At 42.8% G+C, this 15,621-nt stretch overlaps 1 non-coding gene across 1 annotated transcript; it reads left to right on the forward strand.

Moving 5' to 3' along the window:
* Nucleotides 1-14,991: 14,991 nt before the first annotated feature.
* LOC119941737 lies at nt 14,992-15,128 on the forward strand. The gene has a single exon (XR_005455317.1). It is a non-coding gene; the product is annotated as a small nucleolar RNA SNORA7 (small nucleolar RNA).
* The last annotated feature ends 493 nt before the right edge of the window (nt 15,129-15,621 follow it).

Here is a 15,621-nt window from a genome sequence, read left to right on the forward strand (position 1 = left end):
ATCAGGTCGGACATGGTCCCTCTCCTGCATCAGACTCAGTCTGAAGGAAAGAGGACTGCATGTGATTGCATGTTAGCCAAAAATGAGAAGAAAACTTAATATTTAATTATACTGTACTAAAATTTCATAGATATCATACACTGCAGCTCAATTGAATTGGGACATTCACCAGGTTTCCAGTTAGGGACTGCTCTGGTTTCTATTTATTTTCATGAATTGTATGATATGTTAATAAGCAGGCTTTGTTCAAGCTCCCTGTGGTGTAAAATGCATTGGCAATAGCAGCTATTATGGTACTTATTGTGTGCCTCCTGTGTGCAGAGCTTAAGAAAATGTAACTAAAGTAAAAACAAAAAAAAAACAAAAAAAACCAAAAACAGTCCTTGCCATGAGGGTGTGATTTAGGCAAAAGAGGCTTTGACTGCAGGCTACGATGATTAGAAAGGAATCTTCTTTATGGACAATCATGGAAATAGGAGCTAAAAGGCCAAGGGTCTAGTCTCAGTTATGACAAAGGCCTGCTGTGTGTGCTAATCTTTCTTTCTGGGACACAGTTTTGTCACCTGTAAAATGGAAATAAAATCACTGTCTTCCAGGGAGACACGGACTGAGTCTGATCTGATTCATCTGTAGCCAGCCCAGTACTTGTCACAGTATTTGTCACTCAGTAAGGGTTTAATATGTAACATAACTAACAAATAAATGAAGTAATAATGGTATGAAAAGAGGAGTAACCACCAATATCTTAATTAGTAACAGTAATAATAATGATATTTGTTAAGCGCCGACTTTGTGCCAGGCACTGTACTAAGCACTGGATTTGTTACTGGATGTTTTCAGAGTCATCTGGGCCCTTCGCCAGGACTCAGATGAGGCTTGATATAAGCCTGAAAGGTCTTCTCTGACCTGCATCTTGCTCAGGCCACATCCCTCCTGCTGGTGTAAACTTTTCATAATAATCACAATAATAATGGCATTTATTAAGCGCTTACTATGTGCACAGCACTTTCATGATTACAGGCCTCGTAGCACTCTAATTAATTAAAAATTTAATGAACAAAGCCAGGTTCTGGGAGATCCATATGGAACCAATCCCATCAAGGAGAGTCCTGAATCGAGGCCAACCTGAACCAAAGCATATTCAAAATAAGATTAAGTTTTCCAACTCTCTCATAATAATATCATAATAATGATTACAGTATTTGTTAAGCGCTTTCTTTGTGCGAGGCACTCTCTTAAGTGCTGGGGAGGATGAAAGCAAATTGGGCTGGACAAAGTTCCCGTCCCACATGGGGCTCACAATCTCAATCCCCAGCCATTACACTGGTCAGCATGGTCCAGCTTCTGATGATGCCTCCTGGGCTACCTCAAGCCCTTGGGCATCATCCGGGGGTCCCCTTGTACACAGGAGATAGGGAAGACCCACCTCTCCTGGTTCCAACAGGTCACTCGGCACAACACAGGGTCCGGCAGAGGTGACTCGCCACATCGTGTGACAGAGATCTGACCTGCTGCAAGAGTTTGTGCAGCAACTCACATGCTCACATCTCCCCTATCCATAAGGAATAGCAGGATATATATATACCCTGCTACGTCCTGATCCTCCTCCTTCCTTGGCCATATTTAGGAAGATCGTGTGGCAAGACCTATCAGAAATTTCAACCCGAGTGACCTTGTGGGTTTTCAGAATCGAGGGGCCCACGGTTCCTTATAATAATAATAGCGACGGCATTTGTTAAGCGCTTACTATGTGCCGAGCACTATTCTAAGCACCAAGCCCTGGAGATACATGCTGTGCTTGTTCAGAGCAAGTGACGGTTTGTTACCAAGATGGAGTTGGTCTGGCCAAGGCCTGAGCAGGTCACACCCGCTCGCCTAAAACATGGGCCTTTATTCATTTAGGTGCCCTGTCGTGGACCATTCTTCTCTGAAGATTTTCACAAAAAAAACTGCCTCCTGTTATTATTTTCAATTTTCTAGCACTGCAGCACGGAAACCAAGAGGCTGAATGATAATAATTAGATGAGAATAAAAGGGTTGTTCTCATTAGTGTGCAGTAATAGCTGGAAAAGACGGTCGTTTAAAAATCAACAAGGAAATACGAATTAAAGTAAATCTAGCCAATGCCGCCAATGAAGGGATGTGGAGTGGTTCTGAATTTTAGTGCACCATACATCTTCTCAATCAGTAAAAGAGTTTTGTCCATCGAATCAATTAATTGTTTTCCCTGTGCTTTATTGTATATAGTAAATTTAGTCTTTATGGGCCTCTGAAGAGGAGGATGCTAACCCAAATGTCTTACGGGGGAAGTTTTCAAGAAATGTGCTGATCCAAAGTACTAGAAATGGACACTGCAAATTTATTCATAGAGCCAGTAAGCAATTATGGTTGAGGGCCTTGTGCCACCTATAAGTCTAATTCACGGTATGGATGATTCCCTCCTGTATTTTTATGGACTTTGAGATTCCCTCGTACTTCTGGCCTTTAAGGGTTACCTACTAAAATCTCTGTCAGACACAGGTAAAGTGAGGGAAGAGATTTTAGTAGGATTATGCATTTGTAATGTTTGTTACTGGAAATTCAATAAATTCAAGTAAATATCAATATTAAGGCATTCAGAAGATATACCTATCTAATCCAGCCCAGTTCTGAGATAGAAATGGTCTAAAATTTAAAATTTATATCTTCCTTCTCCTATTGCTCTTGTGGACATTTTTTAGACAGAAAGGTTTTTTTTATGGTTTTTGTTAAGTGCTTACTAAGGAAGAGGCACTGTACTAGGCGTTGCCAGGCTATAGGCAGAGGTGGCAGCCATGAACATAAGCAGAGACCACAAGCTATGAGCCTCAAAGACATTAGGCTTTAAGAATGCAATAAAAATGGAAAACAACCACAGTCCCGAAATGCAGCCTCTTTGGGTTCACTGTCTCAGCTAGATCAGAGCTCGGCTCAGGCCAGGAAATGAGTTTTCAAAACTAAGTTTATGCTCGAGGGACAGTGGGAGACTGGTGGCGATGGGGTTAATGGGAAAACAAACCCATTAAAAAACTGTTTGGAAACTATCCACCAGGAACACGCTTTGAGAATCGAGTGGGGGGCTGGGAATGAATACAGAAAACTTACTTTCCATGAGGAAATTATTCTATTGCATGGAAGAACAGAATATTCCTGTAGCAGTACTCAATATGCACTCTGGGAGCTAAACGCATTCAAATGAAACAATCATTAATAACGCTGTATAGTAGCTGGTGTGCCTTGTGAGCCCCATTTGCAGAAAGTACATACCTAGTGTGCACACAAAGCCTCAAACTGTTGCTGTGTTGCAAAATAGTCTATTGCATCTATTATCTCCCTCTTAGCCAGGTCCATTGGTTCCATGAAGACAGGAACCACATCTTCCCCTGCTCTTGCATGTTCCCTAATTGGTTGGTGGAGTGCTCTGCACACAGCAGGTGTTCAATAAATATCTCTGAAGCCCTTGTGAAAGATGAGAAGGATTAACCACAACACGCCATCATTTCAAATTAAATACTTCTCTTTCCTAACTAGCTCTGGGCCAGCTTTCAAACTTAAGCTTCTGCTCTTCAACTGTTGAGGAAATCTTCCAATGAGAGCAACAAGATGTGTCTCAATTCCGATGCTCTAATGCTCTTAAGACAGAAATCCTGCAGAGAATATTGATTAAAGTGCCCAGTGCCACTAGTGACCTGGTGAGAAAAGCGGGGCCTGGGACTCAGAGGCTCTGGGTTCTAATGCCGGCTCAGCCGTTGGCCTGCTGTGTGACCTCAGGCAAGTCACTTAAATTTCTCCGAGTCCCAGTTTCCTCGTCTGTCATATTGGGATTCAATTCCTGTTCTCCCTCCTATTTAGACTCTGATTCCCATGTCGGGCAGGGACTGTGGATGACTTGATTAACTCGTATCTACTCCAGCACTGGGTACAACGCTTCTTTTAAATAGCACTTGTTAAATGCTTACCAAGTGTCAGGCACCACACTGAGCACCGAAGGAAATCCAAGCTAATCAGGTTGGACACGGTCCACGTCACATGAGGGGCTCACAGTCTTAATCCCTATTTTACAGATGAGATAACTAAGGCACAGAGCAGTGAAGTGATTTGCCCAAGATCACACAGCAGGTAAGTGGCAGAGCTGGGAATAGAACCTAGATCCTTCTGATTCCCAGGCCTGTGATCTATCTACTAAGATAAACTTCTTCTCACAAGTGCTTGAAACACAAAAAGTGCTTTACAAATAACACTGCCGGTATTATTACCCAAGTTAAGGGCTTGTATTTGCATGGTCCAAGCCTATTTTGGGAATAGAATTTTCCTGGGGAAAAGTCTCATCTCTGGCCAAATTCCACAGGGGTCTAAGCAAATATCAAACACTAATCAAATATTAGCAGAGACTGTGAAGTGCACACAAGACGGATGGTTTTGGAGCTTGACTGACAGCTTGATTGACAAACCGCCCAGACTTTTTCACCCCTCAACTCTACCTCTCTACTTCACCGCTTCCCTGGGTGGGTTCAAAGCCGTCCCCGAAGTCCTAAAATCTGGGTGATGAAAATGGTTCACTGCCTCCTGCATTCTAGGATAGCTGCTGTCACTCTGTCAGATTCACAGTCCAAATTGGATGCGCACAGGAGTTTAGAAAGGAAGATGTCATCGGGCCTGCAGCCACAACTCTTTTTCCAATCCCACCATGCTGAACTCTCATCTTCATTGGTATTATTTTCTGTGCACCTCCTCTCTGCTGAGAACTGCATCAAGCAGTTAGAAGAGCAAATAGGACAAATGAAGATGATTTCTGGTCTCAAGGATCTTATAGTTTAGCAAGGAAGGCAGACGCTAAAATAATTTACTGATAGGAAGGAGGAGGAGGGACTGTGTTTCTGAGTTAATGTTTAAGTAGAAGGATATGAAGAGATGTCCACAAGTGCTCAGTTGCCACAAGTGCTGAAGTGGTTTTTGTTGAGTACATAATTTGGGAAGATTAGAAGTCATTTAGGGAAGACCTTGAAGAGATGGTTTCGGCAGGGCCTTGAAAACAGGGAAAGAGAGAATCTGGTGGTTATGAAGGGGGAAGAAGTTATACACCCTATTCAAGGAACTTGGAAAGGACTTCAAGTAGGGTGATGGGGTTAAAACTGGAAAATTTGATGGGATCCAGACTTTTTTTTCCTTATGGATGTGAGCAGGTTTGAAAACAGAGGGGACCCACCAAAGAGTGAACAGCTTCAATTTATTACTCTCATACAACCCACATATTCAACATGTCACCAATCCTGTCAGTCCTACCTTCAAAACATTGCTAAAATCCTCCCTTTTCTCTCTGGGCTACTAGTATGCTGATCTGGGCAGTTATATCCCACCTTGTCTACTGGGTCAGCCTCCTTGTTGATCTCCCTGCATCTTGTGCTGTCTTCCTCTTGAAGTCATGAGTTTGGCTAGTGAAAAGAACGCGGGCCTCAAAGTCAAGTGTTCTGTGTTCTAATCCCAGCTCCACCCCTTTCCTATTGTGTGACCTTCACAAGTCAGTCAGTCGTATTTACTGAGCACTTACTGTGTGCAGAGCAGTATACTAAGCACCTGGGACAGCACAATATCATTTGACCTCTCTGGGCCTCTGTCTCCTCACCTGGAAAATAGAGATCTAATACCTGTTCTCTTTCCCCCTTGGACTGTGAAACCCATATGGGATGAAACCCATATGCGATAAGGACTATTCCTGACCAGATTATTTTGTATCTACCCCAGCACTTAGTACAATGCTTGGTAAATAATAAGTGCTAAACAAATACCAAAATTATTTTTTATTATTCTAGATGTAAAAAAAAATCTGAAGATCATTATCTCCCTCATTTCAAAAGCCCATAACCTTATCCTCGACTCAATCGCTCTCATTCCACCCACATATTCAATCTGTCACCAAATTAGCTAAAACTTTGTCTTCTCCAACCAACTGCTACCATGCTGACCCAAGCACTTATCCCATCCAGGCTTGACTACCTCATTTACCTTCTTGCTGACCTCGCAGCCTCCTAACACTCCCCACTGAAGTACTTGCTTCACTCTGCTGCAAGGATCTGGTTTCAACAGAACTGTTCAGTCCACATCTCCCCACTCCTCAAGAACCTCCAATGGCTTGTCCCATACACCTCTGCATCGAATGGAAACTCCTTACCATCGACTTTAAAACACTCACTTATCTTGCTCCACCCTACCTCACCTCACTGACCTACTATAGCCCGCACACACCACTCCTCTAGAACCAGCAACCTCACTGTGCCCTAATCTTGTCTAGCTCACTGCCAACTCCTTTCCCGCATCCTCGCCTACCTTGGAATTCTCTCCCCTCAACATATGCGAGACCACGACTCTCTTCACCATCAAAGCTTTGTTATCACATCTCCTCCGAGAGGTCTTCCCCAACTAAACATTCCTTTCCTCCATTTGCTCTCCCTTCTGCATCATCTATGCACTTGAATCTGTGACCTCTGGACATGTGTTAGTTACTCCAACCTGAACCCCAAAGCATTTTTGTATGTATTTTTAAATTATATATTGTAAATTATTTATTATTATTTTCTATCTCCGCCTCTACACTGTAAGCTTGTTATGGGCAGGGAACATGTCTGCTTATTCTGTGGTATTGCACTCTCACAAACATTTAGTACAGTGTTCTAGACATAGTGAACACTCAATAAATACCAGGAATAGATATTTAAGCTATATAATACACAGAAACTCATATAAATGTCTAAAATTGTCCTTCTATCAGGAGTGCGGCCCAGAAGAAAGAACATGGTCATATTTATTGAGCACTTAACTGTGTGCAGAGCACTGCACTAAGCACTTAGGAAAGTACAATATAACAGACTTATTAGACACATTCTCCGTCCATAGGCAAATCGGGTTGGACATAGTCCCTGTCAATCAATCAATCAATCAATCGTATTTATTGAGCGCTTACTATGTGCAGAGCACTGTACTAAGCGCTTGGGAAGTACAAATTGGCATCACATAGAGACAGTCCCTACCCAACAGTGGGCTCACAGTCTAAAAGGGGGAGACAGAGAACAGAACCAAACATACCAACAAAATAAAATAAGTAGGATAGAAATGTACAAGTAAAATAAATAAATAAATAAATAAATAGAGTCATAAATATGTACAACCATATATACATATATACAGGTGCTGTGGGGAAGGGAAGGAGGTAAGACGGGGGGATGGAGAGGGGGACGAGGGGAGAGGAAAGAAGGGGCTCAGTCTGGGAAGGCCTCCTGGAGGAGGTGAGCTCTCAGCAGGGCCTTGAAGGGAGGAAGAGAGCTAGCTTGGCGGATGGGCAGAGGGAGCAGGGCATTCCAGGCCCGGGGGATGACGTGGGCCGGGGGTCGATGGCGGGACAGGCGAGAGCGAGGTACAGTGAGGAGATTAGTGGTGGAGGAGCGGAGGGTGCGGGCTGGGCAGTAGAAGGAGAGAAGGGAGGTGAGGTAGGAGGGGGCGAGGTGATGGAGAGCCTTGAAGCCCAGGGTGAGGAGTTTCTGCTTGATGCGCAGATTGATCGGTAGCCATTGGAGGTTTTTGAGGAGGGGAGTAATATGTCCAGAGCGTTTCTGGACAAAGATAATCCGGGCAGCAGCATGAAGTATGGATTGAAGTGGAGAGAGACACGAGGATGGGAGATCAGAGAGAAGGCTAGTGCAGTAGTCCAGACGGGATAGGATGAGAGCTTGAATGAGCAGGGTAGCAGTTTGGATGGAGAGGAAAGGGCGGATCTTGGCAATGTTGCGGAGCTGAGACCGGCAGGTTTTGGTGATGGCTTGGATGTGAGGGGTGAATCCCATGTGGGGCTCACACTCTCAATCTTTACTTTATAGATGAGGTAACTGAGGCACAGAGAAGGAAAGTGACTTGCCCACAGTCACACAGCAGACAAGTGGTAGAACACACAACCTTCTGAGTCCCAGGCCCGTGCTCTAACCACTACGCCATGCTGTCTCTCCGAGAACCCAGACTACAAGTCACTAATAATAATAAATAATAATTATGGCATTTATTAAGCACTTACTATGTGCGAAGCACCGTTCTAAGCGCTGGGGAGGTTACAAGGTGATCAGATTGTCCCACAGGGGGCTCACAGTCTTAATCCCCATTTTACAGGTGAGGGAACTGAGGCACAGAGAAGTTAAGTGACTTGCCCAACGTCACCCAGCTGACAAGTGGCGGAGCCGGGATTTGAACCCATGACCTCTGACTCTAAAGCCCGTGCTCTTTCCACTGAGCCACACTGCTAACTGGAATTGAAGTGAGGATCCCCTTTGAAATGTAGACTGAGTTCTGACATAAAGTAACCCTTGTTTAAGGTAACTTTTAACAGCACTCAATGGTGCATTTCAGGTTTGCACAAGAAACAAGTGCTGAATCTTCTTTGTCCTCTTTCTGGGCCTATAGAAGGAGTACAAATAGCCACTGTGAGGCAGAGTTGATCAAAGTGGTCTGAAAATTTTCCCAGGCAAAAGGAAATGTCACTGACATACACAACCGAGGAGAACATTATACAAAGCAACATGCCTTTAGAGGAAAAGATGATTTAGAACTGTGAACCAGGAGGGATCATGGTCTTAGACCGAAACAAGAAACACTGGTACAATGATCAGCAGCCCTAAGAAGTTAATAATGTATAGAACTGATTTTGTCAAAGTAAATAATGAAGATCCGCAAAGATAAAAATGTTTCTGCAACTCATTGAGGCATTACTAATCTAAATGAATAAGAAAGTCTGACATTTTGGTGCATGGGAGAGACAAATGTTAATATGAGGTTCATTTCAAAACTAATAAATGTTTATGTGTAATGGAAATAATACATTGGTGCAATTAAAATGATTAAACTGATAATGCTTCCTGCACTCAGTACACATGCAGTTTTCTTGCTTTCTCTGCATCCAATTCATTTCAGAACAACTTTATATGGGTTCTGTCCATACAAACAAGGAAAGAGTGTAAACTTTCCCATAATGCTTTATGAAACTTTCATGTTCCACTAGCTATATTTTAGAATGATCCCCCACACATTAAAACACTTATTCACCAATCTAAAATATCCTAACTCCATGTTTGCTTTTTCTATTCCAAAGACCTAATCACTCAGGCTCTCAGAAAACAAATCATCTTGGAATGGGTTTAAATACTTTAGAAGCTTGATTTAAATGACCATCACGGTGAATAGTTTCCGCTGCATGGGACACAGAGGACTGTGGGGTGTCTGTCTTCATGGAAGCCCACTCTTGGTTTCTTGCTGTCAAGATACAGCTTGAGATCATTAACTCTACATTTTAAGGGTGAACAAACATCTAGTAATGTCCGATTGGATGGCTGTTTATTTGAAATGTTCCTACTGACTCGTTCCAGTAGGCTTAGATTTACTTCAGACTCCCACATTGCTCAATCATGGGGATTTCATTCCCCAGTTCCCCTACCTGATTTATTTTGCTGCTCTGTGCAAAGGACTGGAAATCAAATGGTCAGTGAGGCAGTTATGTACTGCTGCACTGTGGGATCAGTGGGGTTAGAACAGTCCTTGACACATAGTAAGTGCTTAACAAATACCATTATTATTATTATTGGGTGGACTTGTTGGAAGCAACATCTTTTGGAACAGGGCCCCAGAAAAGAACCACCACGACCCTGGTGCAAGTAGAGGATCAGGGTTCTTCCCTGACTGAACCTATAATGGCATTTGTTAAGCGCTTACTATGTGCAAAGCACTGTTCTAAGCGCTGGGGAGGTTACAAGGTGATCAGGTTGTCCCACGGGGGGCTCACAGTTTTAATCCCCATTTTACAGATGAGGGAACTGAGGCACAGAGAAGTGAAGTGACTTGCCCAAAGTCACACAGCGCTCAACTGGCAGAGCCGGGATTTGAACCCATGACCTGTGACTCTAAAGCCCGTGTTCTTTCCACTGAGCCATGCTGCTTCTCTAAGCTTAGCACTTACTACGTGCCGGGCGCTGTACTAAGCGCCGAGGTGGGTACAAGCAAATCGAGTTGGACACAGTCTCTGTCCCGCGTGGGGCTCACAGTCTCCGTCCCCATTTTACAGTTGAGGTAATTGAGGCCCAGAGATTGAAGCATCTTGCCCGAGATCACCCAGCAGACAAATGGCAGAGTCAGGATTAGAACCCAGGGCCTTCTGACTCCAGGCCCGGGCTGTACCTACTAGGCCATGCTGCTTCTAAGAGTGTGAGCCTGAACCCCCTACCCACCTTTCTCCCCAAAGCCCCCCACAGAGAAATGCTCCAATTTGGGGCTTTGATCAGACTTTCGTGTGATGTCATCACCTTACCTTGCAGGCGCATGCAGAGTTAATGTAATTAGACGGATCTGGAAGGGAGGTTGGATGGTGAAATACTCTCCAGCACTAGGTGGCCAAATGGGTGATGCTCAGTTTTTTCTGGGCAGCATCTGAATAATGATGATGATGATGATAATACTTGTTAAGTGCTTACTATGTGCCAAGCACTGTATTAAGCACTGGAGTCGATACAAGATAATGGGGCTGGACATAGTCCCTGTCCAACATGGGGCTCACACTCTAAGTAGGAGTTAGAGAAGCAGCGTGGCTCAGTGGAAAGAGCATAGGCTTCGGAATCAGAGGTCATGCGTTCAAATACCAGCTCCATCAATTGTCAGCTGTGTAACTTTGGGCAAGTCACTTAACTTCTCTGTGCCTCAGTTACCTCATCTGTAAAATGGGGATGAAGACTGTGAGCCCCAAGTGGGACAACCTGATCACCTTGTAACCTCCCCAGTGCTCAGAACAGTGCTTTGCACATAGTAAGTGCTTAATAAATAGCATTATTATTATTATTATTATTATTTTACTTATGAGGTAATGGAGGCACAGAGAAGTGAAATGACTTGTCCAAGGTTACACAGATGAGGCAATGTGGCCTAGTGAATAGAGCCCAGACCTGTGAGTCAAAAGGATGTGGGTTCTAATCCTGTCTCCACCACGTGTCTGCTGTGTGACCTTGGGCAAAGCACTTAACTTCTCTGTGCCCTGGTCACCTCATCCTTAAAAAGGGGATGAAGAATGTGAGCCCCAAGTGGGAGAGGGACTTTGTTCAACCCAATTTGTTTGTAACCATCCGAGCACTTAGTGCAGTGTCTGGCACATAGCAAGTGCTTAACAAATACCACTATTATAATTACTCCAGTGTCAGGTGGCAGAGCTGGGATTAGAACCCAAGTCCTTTGACTCCCAGCCCTGTGCTCTTTTCACTGGGCCATACTGCTTCTTGGATATCAAGACTTTTCAGTCAAAGTGTAGTCAATCAAAAGGAATTGGTTCAAACGAGTCCAACAAAGAATGGAAATATGCATGACCAACATGAACAAGAGCTCCCTCTCTTCCTTGTCCTCCAGGAAGGGATTCTGTTAGCATACATGCAGCTGAGCCTAGTCACTTAACTCTGCGGGTAGCCACCCTCCCAACTGTAGAAAGATTAAAAAAGGTTGTGCTGAAATTCAGTGGGGTCATGGCAATTTGTCATCAGAGAGTAGAAAATGACTATGTTTTATTTATGTGTGTATGCGTATATGTGTGAGTGTGTGTGTGTGAGTGAGTGAACTCAGTGGGAAATGAATGTTGGGTAATGGAGATACGGCTTTTCCATAAAAAGGAAATTTGTTTTTTCCAGGGTTTTTCCCTACAGTGAATGTCTCATGTTTTCCATTATAAAATGAATTTAAATAGCCATTCCTTCCTTTTCATTCATTCATTCATTCAATCGTATTTATTAAGTGCTTACTGTGTGCAGAGCACTGTACTAAGAGCTTGGGAAGTACAAGTCGGCAACGTATAGAGATGGTCCCTACCCAACAACGGGCTCACAGTCTAGAAGACAGACAACAAAACAAAACATACAGACAGGTGTCAAAACGGTCAGAACAAATTCTGCACCAGAGCTAGCCATCAGCTAGGCAAGAGAGATTGATGCCTCAACCTGGATTCACCCCTCTCGACACTGGGTCATGAATCCAATTCTTGCTGTTGACAAACCTAGGGCAGGCTCTATTCAGTCATGCATTCATTTATGTGGTACAAAAAATATATATATTTTTTCCAACTGAAAAATCCAGGTGAAGAAATAACGTGGAGGCACTGATGCAGGTGAATATGATATTTCAGCAATTTGTGACTGTAATTCCTAGAAAACTTGCATTTCCTCAAAGAAAATATATCAGGGCATTGGGGAAAGTCAAATGCATGAGGTGTACTTACTGAAGCCATATATCATAGTATTTTTGAACCAGTAATTTTAATAACACCTCTAACACAAAGAGATTGAGTATAAATACCAGGGATGGATAATGTTTTGATTTTTTTTGAAGAATTCCATCATTTAAACTCTGACAAATAGAACAAAGAGTTTTCCTTGTTTTTTTCAAAATCCCAGTGTTTCATGCCACTCTCCTCACAAAGCTTTGCTAGGTATTGTGTTTCCAGATGACAAGACAGCTCAGAGTATAATTCCCTGCCACTCTGGTATAAATCACTTTATATAATGTCTTAGAAAGCAAAAAGTGCCACCTTCCTTGGCAATGAAGATTTATGAGTGCTTGTATTTCTACACATTCACATTTTTGTCATATTCCAATGTTTTAGGACCTTCATGGTTTCACTTGGTATTTTTAATTCTAAAGGGGCTTATATTTCTTTCTTATAACACTGAGGTGTTTTTTTTCACAATCCTTAATCGGCCATGTCTGGAAGTTCGAGATAGCCTCACTTTTAGAGGAGCTTGTTTGTTGGGATGGAAGAGTTCAGCTGTCTGAGGAAGAGCAAAGGTTAAAGCTGGATTTCTCCTGATGCCAGTGGGTAAAATGGACATCCCCTACAGTCCCAATACGGTCTCGTCTTCCCTTTTGAGTTGTCTACGCACTGAAAGTCTAAGCACTTTTGTGCTCACCTCACACTCCCAGCAATACCATCGACTGGTTGATTGTCCCTCGCCTGGAGTATTGAGGGGCCAGAGGCTTACTCCTTCCAATTGCTGTTGAGATTGAAAAGTCCTTGAAAGCATGGAGCAATCAATCGTATTTATTAAGTGCTTATTGTGTACAGAGCACTGTTCTAAGTGCTTGGAAGAATACGATATAACAAGTTGGAAGACACTTTCCCTGCCCTCAGTGAGTTTACAGTTTAGTGGATAATGTATACAAACCTTACTGTACTTGCTCTGCACACAGTGCTCTGCAAGCAGATAGTGCTCAATAACTAATGATTAATGCTCTAAAATTTTGATTTTGTCAAGCGCTCCCCTTGACTGTAAGAATCCTGTTTTCCAAGTGCCTTCTCCTCCTTAGATTCCGAGCCTCTTATGGGGCAGGGATCATGCCTTAAATCATGTTTTTCTTTTTCAATCTACCCCAACATTTAGCACAGTTGCTAGCATGAAGAACCAAACTTGTCTATCCTCAATCAATAAGTGAACTGTTTTTATTGACTAACACTGTACTAAACACCTGGGAGAGTACCGTAGTTATTAGAAAGTATCCTTGCAGTAAAGGGGAGACAGACACTAAAAGATATTACAAGTTAGGGGGAAGCAACCAGGTATAAAGATATAGGGTAGATTGAGAGAAACAACCAAAAAAAAAATCCAAATAGAGCACATTTTCAATCATCCCTTTCAAACTTCTGGAAGCTCCACAAAATTGATAGCTTTCTCGAGTGTCCTGCCTCTATGTCTCCCAGAAATGGTGTACTATTTCTCCCTCCAGCACCTCAGCGGAATGCATTATTTCCTCTTTTGGACTGCTCACTCATCTCCTGCCTACCTTACCGAAGAAGCAACAGATACCGTCTGAATTATTACCAAATGAATTAGTCGCTGGCATAATAACTGAACTTTGTTCTTTTCATTATTATCCCTTTCACTAGTAATTAAAAATAGAACTGAGGATGAAGAAACAAAATATGCCAAGTAAACTCACATCCTGTGGCTTTAGAAAAGCAATGACAACTGTATACAATACACGACTGCTAATGATATGCTAAATTTGGGATTCAATTTTTGCCCTTTGGAAAATACCATACTTATCTATTTTCGTGGTTTTGAGTGATTTGTATGAACCATCTAAATGACCTTTTCAACACTGATTTCATATAGAAAAGGGAAATACACATTTCTCCCTACTTGAGGAATATTAAAAAGCATAATAGCATGTTGAATTAGCACTGCCCTGTTTATGGGTAACTAGGAAATAATTACATTTCTTGCTAAAATATATATGGGTGGTTTGAATTGTAATTAAAATTATATAATACACACACACACACACACATTATTAGGAACACTATTGTCAATTCCTAACTTCTACCATCATCCATCTCCTTAGGCATTAAGGGGCTACGGGAAGCTGATTAGCGATCAATACCAATGCAAATACACTTGCCCTGGTCCTGTAGGATGTTTCATTCCATAAATACTTTTTTGAAGTGAACTACCCACTCATGTGAGATTAATTCATTCTTCCAGGGCACAGGGTACGATGCATTGCTTTGATGAAGCATCAGAAAAACTGATCAGAAATAGCAGGGTTGTACCATGGGGCTAAGAAGTGGTAATATACTTAAAAATTCAACACTGACTTAGTTAACCATTAAATTATCCAGCTCCTTAATGGCCATAGACTCTGAAGAAAACGAACAAAATGCTACTACTGGATTTCATCAGTGGACCATTCAACCCAATATTCTGGATACTCATGTGGCAACAAGATGCTTGGAAGGGCTGTTTAATTAATAAATCAATCACATTTATTGGGTACTTACTATGTTTAGAGTACTGTACTAAGTGCATGGGAGAGTGCAACACAATATAACAGACCCATTCCCTGCCCACAATGAGCTTACAGTTTAGAGGAGAAGAGGGACACTGATATAAATAAAATAAGGATATGTACGTAAGTGCTGACCCTCAGGATCACACCTGGAGAGTTTCCAGCACTCTACCAGTCTTGGCTATGGGAGGGAGAGTCAAGCAGAGGCCTACCCTTTCCATTCCTAGCTTGGGCAGTGGCTAGGGAGTGGAAGGCCATCGGCTACAAGTCAAAACTCACCTGTGCTGGGCAGCAGCAGCATGAGAGCGAGTCGAGGATGGAGACTCAAATTTTCTGCACGGAAGGAGGTAATGGTAAACCACTTTCATATTTTTACCAAGAAAATTCTACGGATACCATACCAGAAGGATTGCCGATGGAGGTGGGCCCTTCTGGGAGAGATGTGTCCATGGAATCGCTATGGGTCGGAAGCGACTCGACAGCATAAGACAAGATATTAGTGCTGAAGTATTGAGGGTGGTGAATAAAGGGAAGCCAACAGCCCTCACTGTAAGATAGCTGCTAGGGAGAAGGGGTGCAGCCTGTGATCACAGACTGTGGCCCTGGTCTTCCGCACTACCTCATCTTTTCTCTGGATTTCTGCTCCACAGACTAAAATGAAAAACTGTCACCTACATAATCCCTTACTATCCTCTTCCTTCTACTTCCATTTAACACTTCATCCCCTGCCTATCTTCTCAGACATCACTTCGAGTCTCTTCT

The sequence above is a fragment of the Tachyglossus aculeatus genome, chromosome 20 (assembly GCF_015852505.1).
Source record: "Tachyglossus aculeatus isolate mTacAcu1 chromosome 20, mTacAcu1.pri, whole genome shotgun sequence".
NCBI lineage: Eukaryota > Metazoa > Chordata > Mammalia > Monotremata > Tachyglossidae > Tachyglossus > Tachyglossus aculeatus.